At 34.3% G+C, this 10,199-nt stretch overlaps 1 long non-coding RNA gene across 1 annotated transcript in view; it reads left to right on the forward strand.

Annotated features, from left to right (window-relative positions):
• LOC141278493 (uncharacterized) overlaps positions 1–8,359 on the forward strand; it is a 341,470-nt gene extending 333,111 nt beyond the window's left edge. The window contains exon 4 of the long non-coding RNA XR_012331252.1: positions 8,036–8,359. This is a non-coding gene — a long non-coding RNA (uncharacterized lncRNA). The remainder of the gene's footprint in view (positions 1–8,035) is intronic.
• Positions 8,360–10,199: the final 1,840 nt, after the last annotated feature.

Here is a 10,199-nt window from a genome sequence, read left to right on the forward strand (position 1 = left end):
ATATCATTTCTGAATGGATGTATATCTAATTAAATTCATGCTCACACATATATGCACAAAAAGAATATGTCAACTTACTCTTAAATATTTAGCAAGTCAATATAAGAACTACTAATACAGTTTTCCAGACATCTTTTTATGAACAAATAATATAAATATAATCAAATATAATTAGCTCACTAATATCACAGAGGGTGGAGCTGATAACAGACTTTTTAAATACCAAGTGAGATTCAGATATTTGAAAAAAGAGCTACTACTAAGTTATTACATACAAAAGCAGAAATGAAGAAAACTCAAACTATGGCTACCGAACTGTGTTAGCATAGAAAAAAACAAGTGCTTCTGGTCATGTATATTCAAGTGAACACTGTGAATATTTTTTTCTCAGTGTAGTACCCCAGGCAGGCCAAGGACCTATTCAAACTTCACTCCTCTGCTGAACATGCTCAGTGGTGGGGCAGTTTCATTTTTGAAGATAACTCAGTAATAAAATTTTGGGGATTATAACATAATGGAATTGATTTGCTTATATAATTCTAAGTCATTTTTAAGGCAATTCCAAAGAAGATATCAAAAAATGGTTTGAATAACATTTTAACTGTGTTTTCTTTCCACAGTAAATAAGGATATTTAAATTGTTATGTTTCTCAACCCAAAACCTTCTGAGTTTAGAATCATACTTCTTACACACAAGTACAACATCTATCTACACTCACAGGAACTTCTCTTTTTAAAACCTGAAGTTTACTTTGTAAATCCCTAGAGACTTTAAATGATTCCCTATTAACATTTTAGATATCACAGTAACATTCTAATGTGGCAACAGCAAAATTTCTCAAACAGGACCATCTGTAAACTAAATTCAGAGAATTCACAGGTTCTGTAGCATGTTTAAAAATATTCTGTTTTCATTTTGACAGCACCTAAAACACTCAATATATCTGAACTATCTGAATAACCTGCCTTATAACCAAGAACTGACCAAGGAATTCATTGGTTGAGTTTGTTTTTTAAATCACATTGACACCACTTTAAACTATTTTAATTTTCAGGTCAACAAATTAAAGAATAATGGTGACTCAATATGATAAAGATCCACTTACTGAAGAAAATGAAAACACTAATTCAGAAAGATATACATCCCCATGTTCATTGCAGCAATATTTACAATAGGCAAGCTATGAAAAGAACTTAAGTGTTCATTGATGGATGAATGGATAAAGAAAATGTAGTGTGTGTGTGTGTGTGTGTGTGTGTGTGTGTGTGTATATACACACACACACACACACAATGGAATATTATATTCAGCCATAAAAAAGAATGAAATCTTGCCATTTGTGACAACATGGATAGATCTGGAGGACACTATTATGCTAAGTGAAATAAGTCAGACAGAGAAAGACAAATACGGTATGATCTCATTTATATGTGGAATCTAAAAAGAAAAAGATCCACTCTTGCTTTGAAATAACAAATAATATCATTATGCAGTACACTAGCAAAGGTTTTGTAGTAGTTTAAATTAGTGTACAACATGTTGAACTTAAAAGAACATGCTCAGAGCAGCCAAGTTTTTATTCATGTTTGACACATTAAGGAAATTATATTACTCATCGTATGAAATTTATGTTGATTATTAGCATTTAAGTGGCTTACATGAATTTACATCTGTGTGGATCTTATAAATGTATAAGAGCTATAAGCTTGAGAAATTTATCACTAGATTCATACTTGCATGTATTTAAGTAGTAACATTACAATAAATATAAAATTAAACAGAATAGAAGTGGTTTGTCCACAATGTAAGACTCCTGAGAATGACTTTTCTTTTAAAATGAATCTCTACGTTACTTAGATTGATTGTTGTCATGCAACAATCAATCTAATTTTAGAGGTACACCATCCAATAAAGTGATCACTCCACCGTGCATCTGATGGGCACAGAAATGTGACTTGTCTGCATTGAGATGCACTGTAAATATAGATAACATTCCGAACTTTAATGACATTTTTTAATGCAAAATATTTCATTGATAATTTTACACTAATTCCATGTTGAAATGATAATATCTTTGAAATATCAGGTGAATAAAACATATTAGTAAAACTGATTTTACCATTTCTTTTTACTTTTTGAATATGGCTTCTAGAAAACTTAACATTATATATGTGGTCTGCATTACATTTCTATTGGGTGATTTACAAGGTTACCTGCCGTCTTGTACCATGTGCACACTTACTCTGGACACTTCTAGGTTATCTTGAACATACCACTGCTTTTTATACCTCTGTATTTTTGCACATATTACTTCTTTTTGGATTGTCCTTCGTACCTTTCTGTTCTTAAAGAATTCCTAATAATTGTTCACTACTTAATTCAAAGGCTAATACGTCTGAAACCTTCTCTGATTTTTCCAAGTTAGATTTTTTTCCTCTTCCGAGCTCCTCTAGCCCTGTGCATGTCTGTTTTAGGAACCAACACACATTACAACTGTTTTTCGTCATGCTTGTATCCCTGTGAGATCTTGATGGCCAGGGTATTGTTTTAACTAGCTTTTTGTTCACAATCTTTAGGCCAGCATCCAGTGAATGTTCAGTACACAGTGAATGTTCAGTAGATATTTGTTGAATGAATTATTAAATGAATGAAAGATGAATAATTATATTTGCAGCTGAAAGTGTATACTTTACATTCCTGTATAACTAACTCAGATGTCAATTGGCTTATCTTTGCCCTACTGATCTATGAAAGGTAGACTAAACCCGAAGAAGTTTAAAATACTCTTCATTAGAGCTGTGAATCTATCACTGAAGTTTCTGAGATCTTGCTTTGTATAATTTATTTCACTTATAGATTGCCTCTCCTTCTTATGGATGCTATTTGTACTCCTCACTTTATCCAACCACACATGGAATTAGGTCATTTTCTAAATTTCCAAACACACTCAAAGATCACACAAAGAACTGTGTTTGTAATAGATCTTGTTCAGGACTTCCATTGGTAAAAGGAGTTTAGATTGCAAAAATAAGACAATTTCAAAAGAAATATCAGACATTAACTACTTAAAAAGCCTTTCCTATGTGCTCCAACACTAGAATTTTTTTTTGTCTTTTCACCACAAAGGATCCCAATCACACATCCCAATCACATCACTTTTTCGGCTTCTCCTATTTCTTCCCTCTAAAACTCTTTTCCTCTCCTTCTCCCTCTTGAATGTCCAAGAAGTCTTGTCCTTATACATTATTACAAACTCACTTATTTCTCCAGACCTTACTTTCAGACTCAGCTGCAGATGTACTCTACAGCTATGAAGAGAATCAGAAGAATGAAAAGATCTTTTATTTACTCATAATCATCATTTATTATGTGTTTGTGTTGGAAAATATCATTTTATCCTCAACAACACATAAAACATATCAAGGCAAATATCATTACCTTTCTGCTATTGGATTTAGAACCATTGAAATAAATCCAATATTTGTGAAGATAAACATCTAGAAAAATATTGTAATTTTTATATTATTTTTCTGGATTCTAAAACTAAATTGCTATATTCAGTTTAATATGCTCTGTGAGATAAATGTGAATTACCCAAGATTTGGATTTTTGCATTATTCTGCAATATATTTAAAGTTTGTTTTTTTACTAACTATCAAATATATTACTAAATGGTAAACAAGTTCTAGTATGTTAATCAGCAACAGGGTAAAATAAGAACTATCTTCATAAAGTAATTGGCATCAAAAATTCTAGAACCACAAAATATAAGTAAGTCTGCTGGTTTACCATAAAATAATCAAGAGCTTAAAAAAAACCCACAGATATTTTGATTAAATCCATCTAGTGCTAAGTACATATTTAGAACAGATAAATATAAAAAATGTATTCAGAGCAATTTCAGTATTTGTTATTCTATTAAAAAGTAATTGTTTGAAAAAAAGCTCAGTTTTATTTTACTTTTGTATTTATTTATTTTTGGCCATGCCCCCTGGCATGGGGAATCTTAGTTTCCTGACCAAGGATAGAACCCACACCACCTGCATTGGAAGTGTGGAGTCTTAACCATTCGACGGCCAGGGAAGTCCCCAAAAGTACAGTTTTAAAGAGCAATTTGCCCTCCCACTCCAGGCATTCTGTTCAGCATCAGCTCAATTTTACTTTAAGGTGTGTGTTTCACTAATGCCATTCAATAATGATGTGGGTCTAAACTAAGCCAAGAGTGGTAACCAAGGTGTTAAGGAGGAAAAAAAAAAGTTTCAAGACATATTTAGAAGGTAGAGTCAATAAGGTATAAAATGAATTGGATGTGTTAGCGGAAGGAGTAATATATGATGAGTCTCAACTTTTGAGATTCATGCAAATAAAAGACTTTGATAGACAAGAGGCAGGAAACTAGAGATTCTTCTTGGTGATCTCTATTTTATGTGAAAATTAGAAAGTAATTGAGAGCTAAAAATAATAGAACTTGAAGAAAAGAATGTGAAATCAGAGTTGATCTGCAGGATTGCAGAGAGAATGAAGGGATAAAGGTCTAGGATGTTTCCACATAGCTAAAGAAGAAATGTGCATTAAGTTTTTATATCTAAATTTATTTATCCTGACAGAAAACACAAGTTTCCTGGATCAGAACACAGACTGATTATTTACTCACACAGCAATCTTAGCACAAATTTTCTATGCCCTAATTCCCCAAGGGGGAATGCAGTGAGAGTCAGATACATCCTTCTTGTTAATACCACAGGAGAGGATGTCTGAAATTACAAGTGCTGGAGATTATCGAGGGCAGCTGGCACATTTACCTCTTCTCCTCTCTGAAGAGAGAATGACCTTTGGTTTGGAATGCAAAGGAACCCTGTCTGGGGAAAGGAGGTAAAAGTTCCTAGGTATTCTCACTTGATATGTAAATAAGTGGTCCAGGGGAGTTGTCTCTAAATCTCTCTGAAAGTCTTGTAGGGGAAGCAAAATTTTGTCTCTACCCACTTAGGGTGTCTGGCTGAGCTTAAGAATTAAGTTGACATAAGAGTGATTAATAGGAAAAAAGCATACGTATTTTATTTTTACATATACATGGAAGCCTTCACAGGAAAATGAATGCCCAAACAGTGCTTAGGTCTAAGTACTTAATACTAGGTTGAACAAAGAGAAGTAATGGTGAAACAGCAAAATATTTGGGGAGGCTAAAGGAAGATAAGGGTTATCTTAACAAAGTGTGTTTGTACAGATTCTTCTCAGCCTCAACCCCCCTTTCCTGGTGATAAGAATATTCTCTTTTTGGGCTTCCCTGGTGGCGCAGTGGTTGAGAGTCCACCTGCCAATGCAGGGGACACGGGTTCGTGCCCTGGTCCGGCTAGGCCCGAGAGCCATGGCCACTGAAACTGCGTGTCCAGAGCCTGTGCTCTGCAACGGGAGAGGCCACGGCAGTGAGAGGCCCGCGTACCGCAAAAAAAAAAAAAAAAAAAAAAAAAAAAAAAAGAATGTTCTTTTCCTCCAGGTTCAGGAAGGGCATCTTTCACATGGAAATTTCATCTCTCTTTTCAAGAAGAAAAGTGGATGTCAGATGCTTTTTTGGGGCATCTGCTGTTTTCTAAGTACCTTTAGCTCAAAAAAGTCAATATGCCAAATTGGCATATTTTAAGGTGGCATGTTCTGAACCCTTTCATTCTGTCTTTAATTTTCAAGATTTGTTTTCCTTTCAAACATTCCTCTAACTGTGCGTCCAGCAATCTTTGTTCCAAAAGCTCCATTGATGCAGAAACATGAAAATATTCAAAATATTATTTCAGTGCAGTGGTATTGTGGCCCCTATGTCAAGATGAATGATTCAGTTTCTGTACCAGGTTGTTCATGCAGAGCACAATGACTGAGGATGAGGACTGAGGGAGCTAGATTGGTTAACCCCACAGACTCCCTAATCTCTCTCAAGAACAGAAATCAAAGTTTTTCAGTCCTTAAAGGTGTGTTGGAATACCCTAGTATAAAGGAGATTAGCATATGCAGAGGGCATGAGTTACAAAGAAGGAGGGCACTTTATAAGCAGGCAAGAAATAATAGCTAAAAGCCCAAAGACTTTTGACTCCCCCTTCCACTTTTGAATCAATTTCACTGGAAGATAAGTAGCCTTCCTCTAAAAGGACCAAAATAAAGAATGCTACAGGGAGAGCTGGGTTTGAGTTGAAGCAAAATGAGGCTGCATATGTTCTGTGATGTGGCTGAGTAAATACTGTTTACCACAAAACCAGCATTTCAGAGACTTCAGGAGAAAGGAAAGAGAAGAACCATCTTTAGGACAAGAAGTCAAGGTAGATAAATGGAAAAACTCATGTTTTCTGTACTCTACTACACTTCACTTCTGACACCAGATGCATGGTTTTCTCCACACCAAGCAATTCTCCAATTCTGGATGAACACTAACTCGGTGTCCCCAATTCTGACACTGTTTGGAGTTGGTGAAGACTCCACAAGTTAAGGGCTCAGCACCATAAGACTTCCCCACCCCACCTTCAGACACTGATCACAATTTTCAGGTTGTTCTCTGTATTTCTGATCAAGCAGTTATAAATTGGAGGTTCCCACAAGCCCCTCCACAGGTTCTGTAGTTTGCTAGAATGGCTCACTGAACTCAGGAAAGCACTTTACTATTACTGATTTATAACCAAGAATATATTACAGGATAAAAATGAACAGGCAAATACAGAGATACACAGGATAAGGTATATAGCAAGAGGTGATGTGCATTTATGTCCTCCCTGGACAAGCCACCCTTCCCACACCTCCATGTGTTCCCCAACCCAGAAGCTCTCTAAATCCCTGTGGTTAGGGTTTTTTACAGAGGCTTCATTACCTAGGCACGACTGATTAAATCATTATCCATTAATGATCAACTCAACCTCCAGCCACTCTCCTCTCTCTGGAGCTTGGGGTTGGGCTGAAAGTTCCAACTCTGATAACACAAGTCGGTTCCCCTGGCATTTCGCCCCTCAGACTTAGGGGCTTTCCAAAAGTCACCGCATTAACATAAACTGAGGTGCCTTTCATCTGAGTTGGCATGTGTTATGAATAACATAAGATGCTCATTCCATTTCTATTGCTCTGGAGCTGTTTCAGGAACTGGAGCCGAAAACCAAATATTATGACAAAATATACTCCTATTGCTCTTAGGAAATTAGTAAACTACACTTAAGAATCACTTAGGAAATTACAAGGCTTTTAGGAACTCTGGCCAGGAGCCTGGACAAAGAAGGAAACTATATATATATCTGTGATTATATAACAATTTTACAGTAGAGAAAGTTTCAAGCAATTCGATGATGAATTTGAAGAAGGGCCAATGAATTAAAGATGTTTTTTAAAGAGATTGAAGACCATAGGAATATTTGATCTTAATTCCTTAGGATAAGGCTCTTTTAAAAAATTAATTTATCTTCTGAAATCAACATAGTACTTGAGTTAATTTTCGTTAAGTAGTTATTGGCAATGCCTATTATTTCTTCAACATCCTAATTCATTTGTAACTAAGTTTGAATTTTATTGTTCACAAAAGATGAAATAATGGTAGAAGTTTGGTTTGAAGAGATTGTTGAAAGTATCTCCACGTGGTGATCTGTATGTGGCAGGGCACACATAAAGAAAGTCCTGAGGGAAGCCTTGCCCTGCATGCCTGGGACCTAGATTATGAGGAACAGGGAGGTCTCCTCAGATCAGCCTTAAACAGATATTAACAAAAAATAAAGGAAGCTAGAGAGAAACCACTACCACTTATTCCCTCTTCCTATTTCTCCCTCACTTATCTTCTCTTGCTCTTCCTTCCCTTTTACTTTTTGCTTCTTACCCATTACTCTTCACCCTGTTTTTTTCTTCCTTATATCATCACCCTTCCACCCTTTTTCCTCTTTTCTTCTCTTCTTCTGTCCCTTTTTTTTTTTTTTTTTTTTTTGCTTTTTCCTTCTTAGTCTCTTTGTTTCCTCTGACCCAACTTTCTCCCTTCTCATTTTTCGTTCATTAAACATTTTCTCTTTTCATTCTCCCTTCTAGGATACTGCTGGCCACTTTCCCCAAAGGAAGACAGTATTCTATTTTTTCAGCTTGCTGTGTTCCAGTGAGTAATATGCCCCTTAGAGGTTGTCTATGTTCAATTTTTTAAATTAGGAGTTTGAGATTAACATATACACACTTCTATAAATAAAATAGGTAATCAACAAGGACCTACTGTATAGCACAGGGAACTCTACTCAATATTCTGTAATAACATTTATGGGAAAAGAATCTGGTATTGTATATATATAACTGAATCATTTGCTGTACAGCTGAAACTAAAACAACATTGTAAATCAACTGTATTCCAATATAAATAAAAATAAATAAATAAAATATGTGTCTTCAACAACTGCTGATTGGCTTTAAATCATGTGATGATAGTCTGAGTCAGTAGGTGGAAGAACACTAAACTGTTATGACCCGGCTTATGATTTATTACTGAGACCCAGATTAAGGAAAAGGCAATGCAGGTGTCAGTGTTAGAACATTAATAGTGATATCTGCATTTTTCTGAGAAGGCAAGGACATTTGGGAGTTATGATTCCTCTAGAGTGCTTATCTGTGACTCATATTAGTTCTACTTTTGAGGACTCAATTTCTGACAATAATGTGCATCCTTGAAACATATTCTTTTTCATTAGTAGCCTTACCTATACTTTAACACGTACTGCAGAATGGACAGCTATATAAATTTATAAGTGGACAGCTATAAATTTAAGTTTATTCAGAATATGACCCAACAGAACAGTGCAATAATGATCACTGAAACATGAAACACCACAAAGTATATATCAACATGCAATAAAATATTCAATACCCTTCCTCAAAAATCTTGTGGAAAATTAAACATATATTGGTTTGTATTCTTTTAATGTTTACTTGAGAAAAAGAACCCAAGAGGGAATTCACTTAAAAAATAAAATTTATTTTTACTCAGTTTGGGGGTTTAAATTTGGGTTATTAAAATTTGGCATACATCTTGTTCTATACTTGTATATTTGGTTATTTTTATTTTAGAATTCCTTTCTTAAGTGAGTCAAGAAATAGGATGCCCCCAATCTTTCATTATAGAAACAGGACATGTGAAATTAGAGGGAAAAAAAAGAAGTTTGGCAAAATATTTTAACTTCTTTCAGGGTCATTTCAGTTTAAGCTTTGGGCAAAGATTCAGGCCAGTTCTTATTTTACCCAAACTAGTGCATTCCTAATCATAATGCCATCAACCAGCTGTGTTGATTCACTTGTATCTAGTACATGCTTTTATTGTGCTGCAAAGGAAAAAAAGATCATTTCATTTGTGCTCAGGCAAGGGTATTTTTCATCAAAAACAACATAATACCATCTCTTATTTTTGCCATGTTCCATACAGTATTTGTGAATGATCTCACAAAAAATTTATGATGTTTTAAGGTAGTCTATGACTTATTTTAAATCATTTTGCCTTTTGTGGATATGAAAATAGAAGTACTTAATCTAGTATTTATTATATAATCATTTATAATACAGAGTTAACAGCCTCTATATAAAGTCATTAGTTAATGGAATATGCTAAAAGATGTCCCAAACCACATTAGATGTTAATATAAAGTTGTCTGTCCTGTTATTTTTATTAATGTACATTCAAGAAAAGTTAACATAAATGTGGAGATTGACAATGCCTCTATATATCATATTTGTTCACATATATAAATGCACACACACAGGGATGTTATTCAGCATTAGTTTAGTATCAATTTGTTTCCACATTATTATAAAGGGAAGTCACTTTTAAATTCACTTCAAAAATAAATTCAGCTGACTTTGTCTTTATTTTTAAATGAATCAAAGTATAGCGAGCCTGATAACTGCTAATATCCTAGAATATTTTTCATCAGTATGTTATTTTAAGATACACCTTCTAAAATATGTATGGTCATGGACAAATTACCTGCTCAACTAAGTGTTCCATATAAATATCATGTAATCTTAGTTATTATTAAATTCTGATTAAATGTAATAAAGTTGTATTTTTCAGGTACTCCAAGATTGAAAGTTAGGTAAAACATATCTAACAATAAATGCAAATATGTTTATACATAGAGGATTCTCTTGCTCTGATCTAGATGATCTGGAAAACCTATTAAGTTAGAATATATAATTTATAGTAAATTCAAAAGTCTTC

The sequence above is a fragment of the Tursiops truncatus genome, chromosome 4 (genome assembly GCF_011762595.2).
Source record: "Tursiops truncatus isolate mTurTru1 chromosome 4, mTurTru1.mat.Y, whole genome shotgun sequence".
In the NCBI taxonomy this organism is placed as follows: domain Eukaryota; kingdom Metazoa; phylum Chordata; class Mammalia; order Artiodactyla; family Delphinidae; genus Tursiops; species Tursiops truncatus.